The following is a 10,735-nucleotide window of genomic DNA, read 5'->3' on the forward strand; positions in this document are numbered from 1 at the left end:
AGCAGTAAGCATCTTCCCTCTTCCAAGGTTTAGCAAATCCAGTACAGGCGGGGCATGGGTTTTCTGCACTCCCTCCTCCCGTCATCACCATCATCATCGCTGTAAAGGAGCATTGTCTTTCTAATGCGACCCAGGCGCTAAAGGTTTAACATGCATATTTATTTATTTATATATATATTTACTTAGTTTTTTTTTTTTTTTTTTTTTTTTTTTTTGAGACGGAGTCTCGCTCTGCTGCCCAGGCTGGAGTGCAGTGGCCGGATCTCAGCTCACTGCAAGCTCCGCCTCCCGGGTTCACGCCATTCTCCTGCCTCAGCCTCCCGAGTAGCTAGGACTACAGGCGCCCGCCACCTCGCCCGGCTAATTTTTTTTGTGTTTTTTAGTAGAGACGGGGTTTCACTGTGTTAGCCAGGATGGTCTCGATCTCCTGACCTCGTGATCCGCCCGTCTCGGCCTCCCAAAGTGCTGGGATTACAGGCTTGAGCCACCGCGCCCGGCCTTAGTTATTTTTTCTTTAGAGACACAGTCTCACTTTGTCCCCCAGGCTGGAGTGCAGTGGTAAGATCACTGTTCACTGCAGCCTCCACCTCCTGGGTTCAAGTGATCCTCCTGCCTCAGCTTCCAGAGTAGCTGGGACCACAGACCCATGCCACCACACCCAAATAATTTTTTTAAAAAATTTTTTGTAGAGATGGAGTCACTATGATGCTGGTCTCAAAATCTTGGCCTCAAGCGACCCTCCCACCTCACCATCCCAAAGCAATGGGATTACAGGTGTGAGCCACAGTGCCCAGCCACTTCACATATTTGTACTGGTTAGTTTCCCAACAAGAGGTCCTCTGACAGGACCTCTGTGGTGAAAGGGAAAAGTGTTTGTTTGTTTCTACCAACACAGAAACTTTACCGGTAAGTTCTACCAAATGTTGTTGTTGTTTTAAGATGGAGTCTCACTCTGTCAGCCAGGCTGGAGTGCAGTGGCACAATCTCAGCGCACTGCAACCTCCACCTCCCAGGTTCAAGCGATTCTCCTGCCTCAGCCTCCCGAGTAGCTGGACTACAGGGGTGCCACCACGCCCAGCTAATTTTTGTATTTTTAGTAGAGACAGGGTTTCACCATGTTGGCCAGGATGGTCTAGATCTCTTGACCTCGTGATCCGCCCGCCTAGGCCTCCCAAAGTGCTGGGATTACAGACGTGAGCCATCGTACCCAGCCAAGTTCTACCAAATGCTGAAGCAACAAGTAGTCTTATACAGACATGAGGCTAGTTTAATCTTCTTAAATAAAATAGGTAAGTACACCACAAGGTAAGACAAGCATACATCTATTTTACTAATAGATATAGATATAAAACTTTTTTTTTTTCTGAGATAGAGTCTCGCTGTGTCGCCCAGGTTGCAGTGCAGTGGCACAATCTCAGCTCACTGCAACCTCCGCCCCCTGGGTTCAAGCAATTATCCTGCCTCAGCCTCCCTAGTAGCTGGGATTACAGGCACGCACCACCACGCCCAGCTAATTTTTGTATTTTTAGTAGAAACGGTGTTTTGCCATGGTAGCCAGGCTGGTCTCAAACTTGTGAGCTCAAGGAGATCCACCCACCTTGGAGTGTTGGGATTACAGGCATGAGCTACCGCGCCCAGCTGATATGAAACATTCTAAATAAAATACTAGGCTAATTGAATTCACTAATGTCATGTAAAAATGCATCAGTATGGGCCAGGTGTGGTGGCTAATGCCTCTAATCCCAGCACTTTGGGAGGCCAAGGCGGGTGTATCTCCTGGATCTCCTTGAGCTCACAAGTTCAAGACCAGCCTGGACAACATAGCAAAATATCATCTTTACCAAAAATACAAAAATTAGATGGTATGGTGGTGCACGCCTGTGGTCCCAGCTACTCAGGAGGCTGAGGCTAGAGGATCACTTGAGCCCAGGAGATAGAGGTTGTAGTAAGCCAAGATCACACCACTGCACTCCAGCCTGGGTGATAGAGTGAGACCCCATCTCAAAAAAAAAAAAAAAGAAAAGCATCAATATGCTAAGTGAAATATCAGTCACATACAGGAAAATACTGTATTATTCCACTTATGTAAGGTATCTAGAGCAGTCAGATTCATAAAGACAGAAAGCAGGGCCGTGGCTCACACCTGTAATCCCAGCACTTTCGGAGGCCAAGGCAGGTGGATCACCTGAAGTTAGGAGTTTGAGACCAGCCTGGCCAACATGGAGAAACCCATCTCTATTAAAAATACAAAAATTAGCCAGGTATAGTGGCGCATGCCTGTAATCCCAGCTACTCAGGAGGCTGAGGCAGGAGAATAGCTTGAACCCAGGAGGCAGAGGTTGCAGTGAGCCAAGATCGCGCCACTGCACTCCAATCTGGGTGACAGAGCGAGACTCCATCTCAAAAAAAAAGAGACAGAAAGCAGAATGGTGGTTGCCAAGGGCTGGGGGAAGAGGGGTGAGAACTAGAGAGTTGTTCTTTGATGAGTGTAGAGTTTCCGTTTTGAAAGACGAAACTCTTCTGGAAATTGGTTGCATAACAGTGTGCATATACTTAACGCCACTGAGTATATACTTCAAAACTGCTGAGATGGTAAATTTTATGTTATGTGTATTTTGCCACAATTGAGAATAATTTTTTTTGCGGCCTGGCACAGTGACTCAGGCCTGTAATCCCAGCACTTTGGGAGGCCGAGGCGGGCGGATCACGAGGTGAAGAGATTAAGCCTGACCAACATGGTGAAACCCCGTCTCTACTAAAAATATAAAAGTTAGCCGGACATGGTGGCAGGCGCCTGCAATCCCAGCTACTCAGGGAGACTGAGGCAGGAGAATCACTTGAACCTGGGAAGTGGAGGTTACAGTGAGCCGAGATCGCGCCACTGCACTCCAGGTAGATGACAGATCGAGACTCTGTCTCAAAAAAAAAAAGGCCTGGCACGGTGGCTCACGCCTGTAATCCCAGCACTTTGGGAGGCCAAGGCAGGCGGATCACAAGGTCAGGAGGTAGAGACCATCCTGGCTAACACGGTGAAACCCCATCTCTACTAAAAATACAAAAAAAATTAGCCGGGCGTGGTGGCTGGCGCCTGTAATCCCAGCTACTCGGGAGGCTGAGGCAGGAGAATGGTGTGAACCCAGGAGGCGGAGCTTGCAGTGAGCTGAGATTGCACCATTGCACTCTAGCCTGGGGGACAGAGTGAGACTCCACCTCAAAAAAAAAAAAAAGAAGAAGAAGAATTTTTTTTTTCCAAAAAAATGCATGAAGATCAAGTAGAGTGTATTCCAAGAATGTAAGAATGGTTCAACATTATAAACATCTATTACTGTAATTCACCATGTCGGTGAACTAAAGGAGAAATTGCATATGGTTATCTCAAAATATGCAGAAAAAGCATTTTATGAACTTCTATGACGATTTATGATAAAAACTCACAGGAAAAAAGAATGTCTCAGGCTGATAAAAGCTGCATACAATTAAGTATAATGGAATAAGTATCCACAATTTCTTGAAGATCAGGAACAAGGCAATGATGCAATGATGCTCTCTATCAATGATGCTGCTCTCAGTAAGTGTTAGAAGTCCTGCCTAGAATCCCAGCACTTTGGTAGGCTGAGGCAGGAGGACCGCTTGAGCCCAGGAGTAACAACTTGGGCGAGATGGCAAGACCCTGTCTTTACAAAAAGAAAAAAAAGAAAAAATTAGCTGGGCATAGTGGCACATGCCTGTAGTCCCAGCTACTAAAGAGGCTGAGGCAGGAGGATCCCTTGAGCCTAGGAGGTGGAGGCTGCAGTGAGCTATGATCTCACCACTGCACCCCAGCCTGGGCAACAGAGTAAGACCCTATATCCAAAAAAATAAAAGAATTTTAATTTTTTTGAAAAAAGAAGTCCTGGCCAAGACAATAAGCCAAGAAAAAGAAATGAAAGTAAACTGTCATTGTTGGCAGATTATATGGGTATAGAAAATCCAACATAATCTACAGGCTACTTTAACAAATTAGAAGGCCAGGCATGGTGGCTCATGCCTATAATCCCAACACTTTTAGAGGCCAAGGCAGGAGGATTACTCGAGGCCGGGGGTTTGAGACCAGCCTGAGCAACATAGCGAGACCCTGTCTCTACAAATAAATTAAAAACTGTAGTTGGGCATGGTAGCACACGCCATGATTTTAGCTACTTGGGAGGCAGGAGGATCCCTTGAGCCCATGAGGCTGAGGTTGCCAATGAGCCATGATCAGACCACTGCACTCCACCCTGGGTGACAGGGTGAGACTCTATCTAAAAAACAGAAACAAAACAAAAAACCCAGAGTTCAGCAATGTTACAGGGGAAAAAAAAAAAAAAGCAGCCGGGCACAGTGGCTCACACCTGTAATCCCAGCAATTTAAGAGGCCGAGGCGGGCGGGTCACCTGAGGTCAGGAGTTCAAAAGCAGACTGGCCAACATGGTGAAACCCCCGTGTCTACTAAAAATACAAAAATTAGCCAGGCGTGGTGGTAGGTGCCTGTAATCCCAGCTACTTGGGAGGCTGAGACAGGAGAATCGCTTGAATCCGGGAGGCGGAGGTTGCAGTGAGCTAAATGCCACTGCACTCCAGCCTGGGCAACAAAGAGCGAAACTCCGTCTCAAAAAAAAAAAAAACACAACCGAAAAGTATAATAGAATATAAGGGGCCAGGCATGGTGGCTCACACCTGTAATCCCAGCACTTTGAGAGGCTGAGGAAGGCGGATGACTTGAGGTCAGGAATTCAAGACCAGTTTGGCCAACATGGTGAAACCCCGTATCTACTAAAAATACAAAAATTAGCCAGGCATGGTGGCACATGCTTGTAATCCCAGCTACTCAGGAGGCTGAGGCAGGAGAATCGCTTGAACCTGGAAGGTGGAGGCTGCAGTGAGCCAAAATCACACCACTTCGCTTCAGCCTGGAAAATAGAGTGAGACTCCATCTTAAAGAGAAAAAAAAAAAGAGACTAAAGTATCATTCACAACATCAATAAAACCCATGAAGTAGGAAATATAAACACAAATCAGAACTTTTTGAAGAAAAACAAAAATTTTTTTTTTTTTTTGAGATGGGGTCTTGCTCTGTCGCCAGGCTGGAGTGCAGTGGCGCGATCTCGGCTCACTGCAACCTCCGCCTCCAGGGTTCAAGCGATTCTCCTGCCTCAGCCTCCCATGTAGCTGGGACTACAGGCGCCCACCACCATGCCGAGCTAATTTTTTGTATTTTTAGTAGAGACAGGGTTTCACCATGTTGGATAGGGTGGTCTCGAACTCCTGACCTCAGGTGATCCACCTGCCTCGGCCTCCCAAAGTGCTGGGATTTCAGGCGTGAGCCACTCACTGTGCCCGGCCTGGACAACAAAATTTTATAACACAAAAGAAGATCTCAATAACTGATGTGATGTAGCTTGTTAATAAACAGAACAACTTAACACAAAGATGTGATTTCTTCTGAAATTAATCTGTGAGTTCAGTGAAATCCGAATAGAAATTGGGAGGATTTTTTAAGAACTTGGAAAACATTTTTGTAACATTTCTATAAAGAATAAAGGTCCATGAAAAGCTAGGTCAAGTTTGAACAAGACAACCAAGGAGAAGGGGCTGGGTCCTCGCATTGAACCACACCGAAAACCATAATGATGACAAGTGTAAGATACTGGTGAGAAATAGTGAAGTGGGCCAAAGAACCAAAATGAGAGCTTAGAACAATATATATGTAGGCAGCTCTACAAGTGCTGTATGATAAAGACGGCACCACAGTCCAGAGGGAAAAAGAACTGGTTGTTTGGACCGGACAGGGGTAGTGACTCACACCTAATCCCAGTACTTTGGGAGGCCAAGGCAGACAGATCACATGAGGTCAGGAGTGCAAGACCAGCCTGGCCAACATGCTGAAACCCAGTCTGTACTAAAAATATAAAAATTAGCTGGGCTTGGTGGCGGGCCCCTGTAATCCCAGCTACTTGAAAGACTGAGGCACGAGAATCGATAGGACCTGAGAAGCAGAGGTTGTAATGAGCCAAGATTGCGACACTGCACTCCAGCCTGGGCAACAGAGCAAGACTCTATTTAAAAAAAAAAAATTGGTTGTTTGGTAGGTAGTTCTGTGAAAACTCTACGTTGAAATAAATCTAAATCCCTCTTTGCACCATATTCAGAGATGGAATCCACAGAGTTAAGAATCTTATGGCCGGGCTCAGTGGCTCAAGCCTGTAATCCCAGCACTTTGGGAGGCCGAGACGGGCGGATCACGAGGTCAGGAGATCAAGACCATCCTGGCTAACACGGTGAAACCCCGTCTCTACTAAAAAATACAAAAAAAAAAAAAAAAAAAACTAGCCGGGCGAGGTGGTGGGCGCTTGTAGTCCCAGCTACTCGGGAGGCTGAGGCAGGAGAATGGTGTAAACCCGGGAGGCGGAGCTTGCAGTGAGCTGAGATCCGGCCACTGCACTCCAGCCTGGGCGACAGAGCGAGACTCCGTCTCAAAAAAAAAAGAATCTTAAAATTGATTAGAATAACACCTAACATTTCTCAAGTGCTCATATGTGCCAGGCACTGTGCTGTGCTCTTTACTGTGTATTAACTCATTTAATTAATTTATAATTAAGCAGGTGCCTGCTATGAGGAAAGCATTATTGTTATCTCTGACAGATGAGGAAACTGAGACACAGAGAGGCAAGGCTGGGACTAGGGCCAAGGCATTTGAACAGAGTTGTGCAATGTCAAATTCCATCCTTATTTAAAATTTTGAGGAGGCTGAGGCAGAAGAATTGCTTGAACCCGGGAGGCGGAGGTTGCAGTGAGCCGAGATCACGCCACTGTTCTCTAGCATGAGTGACAGAGCGAGACTCCATCTCAAAAAAAAAAAAAAAATTACAGGAGGTGGCTCAAGCCTGTAATCCCAGCACTTTGGGAGACCGAGGCGGACGAATCACCTGAGGTCAGGAGTTCAAGACCAGCCTAGCCAACATGGTGAAACCCCGTCTCTACCAAAATACAAAAATTAACTGGGTGTGATGGTGGGTGCCTGTAATCCCAGCTATTCAGGAGGCTGAGACGGGAGAATCACTTGGACTCCAGAGGCGGAGGTTGCTGTGAGCCGAGATCGTGCCACTGCCCTCCAACCTGGGTAGCTGAGTGAGACTCCATCTCAAAAAAAAAAAAGAAGGAATCTTGCCCTGTTGTTCAGGCTGGAGTGCAATGGCACAATCTAGGCTCACTGTAACCTCCGCCTTCTGGTTCAAGCAATTCTCTGGCCTCAGCCTACCAAGTAGCTGGAACCACAGGCACCTGCCACCATGCCCTGCTAATTTTTTTGAGACTTTGTCTTAAAAAATAAAAATAAAAAACTTGGAACAGAGGTGAATGTGCAGTAGCTACCCTTGCCCCTCCAGAGGCCACAGTCTGTAACCCCATAAGACCCAAGAACACCAGAAGTAAGTGAGCAATAGGATTAATTTTGGCGGGAATCAGGGCAGCAGTAGGACTAGTGGCACCCTAGGGTGGCTCTGCTTACCACGAGTCAACCATGAAGAACTTGACTCAAACCCTAGAATCCTTAGCCACCAACACAGGTGAGGCCTTAAAGGGAATTCAAGAATTCAAGAATTTCTAGACTCTTTGGCGGGCGGATCACGAGGTCAGGAGACTGAGACCATCCTGGCTAACACGGTGAAATCCCGTCTCTACTAAAAATACAAAAAATTAGCCGGGCGTGGTGGCGGGCGCCTGTAGTCCCAACTACTCAGAAGACTGAGGCAGGAGAATGGCATGAACCCAGGAGGCAGAGCTTGCAGTGTGCCGAGATTGTGCCACTGCACTCTAGCCTGGGCGACAGAGCAACACTACGTCTCAAAAAAAAAAAGTTTAAGGTGCTGTCTAACACCACCAGCTCACCCTTGAATTCTTTCCCAGGTGAAGTCAAGAACTCTCTTGGGCTAAGCCCCAATTTTGGGGATCACCTGCCCTGCATCAGCTTTGCTATGCTGAGGCTGATCTTGAATTCCTGGGCTCAAGTGATCCTCCTTCCTCAGCTTCCCAAAGTGCTGGGATTACAGACATGAGCCACTGCACCCAGCCTGAGAAGGAGTGATTATTCTTTAACTAAGAGCATATTAGACAAGGAGACAAAGACAGACAGATAGGAAATATGTGCAAGGTCGTAAACCAGCAAGGATTTAATGATTAGATATTAGATATGCAAATTAGTAGAAAAAAGGCTAGAAACCCAATAGCAAAAAGGACAAAAGATATGAAGAGCCAGTTCACAGACAAGGGAATCCCAATGGCTGACAAGGGCACAAAGAGCGGCTCAAACTCTCCAGCCATCAGAGAACCCAGGGGAACATGAGGTACCACTTTAAATTCATCAGATCAGCAAGCCATTAAAAAGTTGGATGGTACCAAGTCCTGAGAGAACCAGAAGCCTCCAGGTCGAGTGTCAACTCTCACAGCCACTCAGGAGAGCATCTGTGGTACTTTGTGAAGTCATGAGTGCGTGTACTCTATCCTGGAAATCCCACTCCAAGGGGAATTCTCCCACAGTCCATAACGGGACAGCAGGAAGATGTTAACTGCAATGATGCTTGTGATGGCGGAGTTGAGGCCAGTTTGAGTGTGCAACACTGTGGAGGTGAGGTGGATCATAAAGGTGCTAGACATTCAACATGGTATAACACACATGTAGCTTGTAGAAACAACAAACAAGATGCATGTGGAAAACAGCATCGAGAGTGAAAATGTAAACGTGTAAGTAACAGAATTGAATTTCCTGCATGACATCATGCATGTAAATTACAAACACATCCACATAGGAGACAGTGCCATGCATGGTACAGAGCCAGGCAGGCTTCAAGGATGCCGACTGAGCATGTGGACATGGGGTCTGATGGATGGCAGGGGAGAGAAAGGAAGCTGGGAAGTGAAAGAGGGAAAGTGAATTAACATAATTCGAGGGGCCCTTGTTCATAGTTGATGTGTAACAAACTGAGAAGTAGACTTGACTCAGCTCTGTATATGAGGCCATAAAATGAACCGTGGAGGCCGGGTGTGGTGGTTCATACCTATAATCCGACTCATGCCTGTAATCCTAGCTACACGGGAGGCCGAGGCAGGAGAATCGCTTGAATCCAGGAGGCAGAGGTTGCAGCGAGCCGCAATCTTGCCACTGCACTCCAGCCCGGGTGATAGTACGAGACTCTGTCTCAAAAGAAAAAAAAAAGTTAGGCAGGGTGCTGTGGCTCATGCCTGTAATCCCAGCCTCCTCGGGAGGCCGAGGTAGGAGAATCACTTGAACCTAGGAGTCGGAGGTTGCAGTAAGCTGAGATCGCGCCACTGCACTACAGCTTGGGCAACAGAGCGAGACTCTGTCTCAAAAAAAAAATAATAATAACTCTTGACTAAGGTCCACAAAACTCTCAAGGCTCTGGGGCCCGTCTACTCCTCCCAGGTTCAGGTCGCCCCTCCCCTTTCCTCGCTGCTCAGCCTCACTGGCTTTCTCACATTCTTCCTCCACAAGCCAAGCTCCTTCACACCTCCTGGCCTTTGCATGTGCTGTTCCCTGGTGCCAGGAAAACACTGAACCTTGCTTTTCTCATAGCTGGCTCCTTCATCATCGGCATTCCTGCTCAAATGTCACCTCTTGGAAAGGTCATCTGACCACGGAATCTAAAGTCAGTTTTGCATCACACAGCACTTGAAATTGTCTCATTTTGCACTGTTTTATTCACCACTGTATCTATAGTGCCCAAAACAGTGTTTGGCCCTAAAGAGATGTTTAATAAATACTTGCGGCAGAAATGAATGAGGGGTTTGCCAAAGTCCCAAATTCTTCCAAGTGGTAGAATGGGGATTTGAACCCAGGTCCACCTAATTCACAGAGTACTTCTGCTTTCTGCTCTCTTTCACCCTCACCCTCAACAGTCCCCATGGTTCTTTTTTTTTTTTTTTTTTGAGATGGAGTCTTGCTCTGTTGCCCAGGCTGGAGTGCAGTGGTATCTCCACTCACTGCAACCTCTGCCTCCAAGGTACAAGCGATTCTCCTGCCTCAGCCTCCCAAGTAGCTGGGATTACAGGCACAGGCCACCATGCCCAGTTAATTTTTGTATTTTTAGTAGAGACTGGGTTTCACCGTGTTGGCCAGGCTGGTCTCGGACTCCCGACCTCAAGTGATCCACTCACCTCGGCCTCCCCAAGTGTGAGCGACATGCCCTGCCAAGAGTTCAGATTTTATTCTAAGTGCAATGGAAAACCAAGGGAAGGTTTTTTGTTTGTTTTGTTTTGTTTTGTTTGAGACGGAGTCTTGCTCTGTCGCCCAGGCTGGAGGGCAGTAGCTCAATCTCGGCCCACTGCAACATCTGCCTCCCGCGTTCAAGCAATTTTTCTGCCTCAGCCTCCCAAGTAGCTGGGACTATAGGCATGCGCTACCACGCTCGGCTACTTTTTGTGTTTTTAGTAAAGACAGGGTTTCGCCTGTTGGCCAGGCTGGTCTGGAACTCCTGACCTCAATGATCCACCCGCCTCGGCCTCCCAAAGTGCTGGGATTATAGGAGTGAGCCACCGAGCCGGGCCAGCAGCATAATTTTTTAAAAAGGTTTCATTTAAGAATAACACAGAGACAAAAAGATTTGTTTTAAAAGATCACTTCAGGCCGGGCGCGGTGGCTCAAGCCTGTAATCCCAGCACTTTGGGAGGCCGAGACGGGCGGATCACGAGGTCAGGAGATCGA

This window comes from Trachypithecus francoisi, unplaced genomic scaffold (assembly GCF_009764315.1).
Source record: "Trachypithecus francoisi isolate TF-2019V2 unplaced genomic scaffold, Tfra_2.0 Lachesis_group8, whole genome shotgun sequence".
NCBI lineage: Eukaryota > Metazoa > Chordata > Mammalia > Primates > Cercopithecidae > Trachypithecus > Trachypithecus francoisi.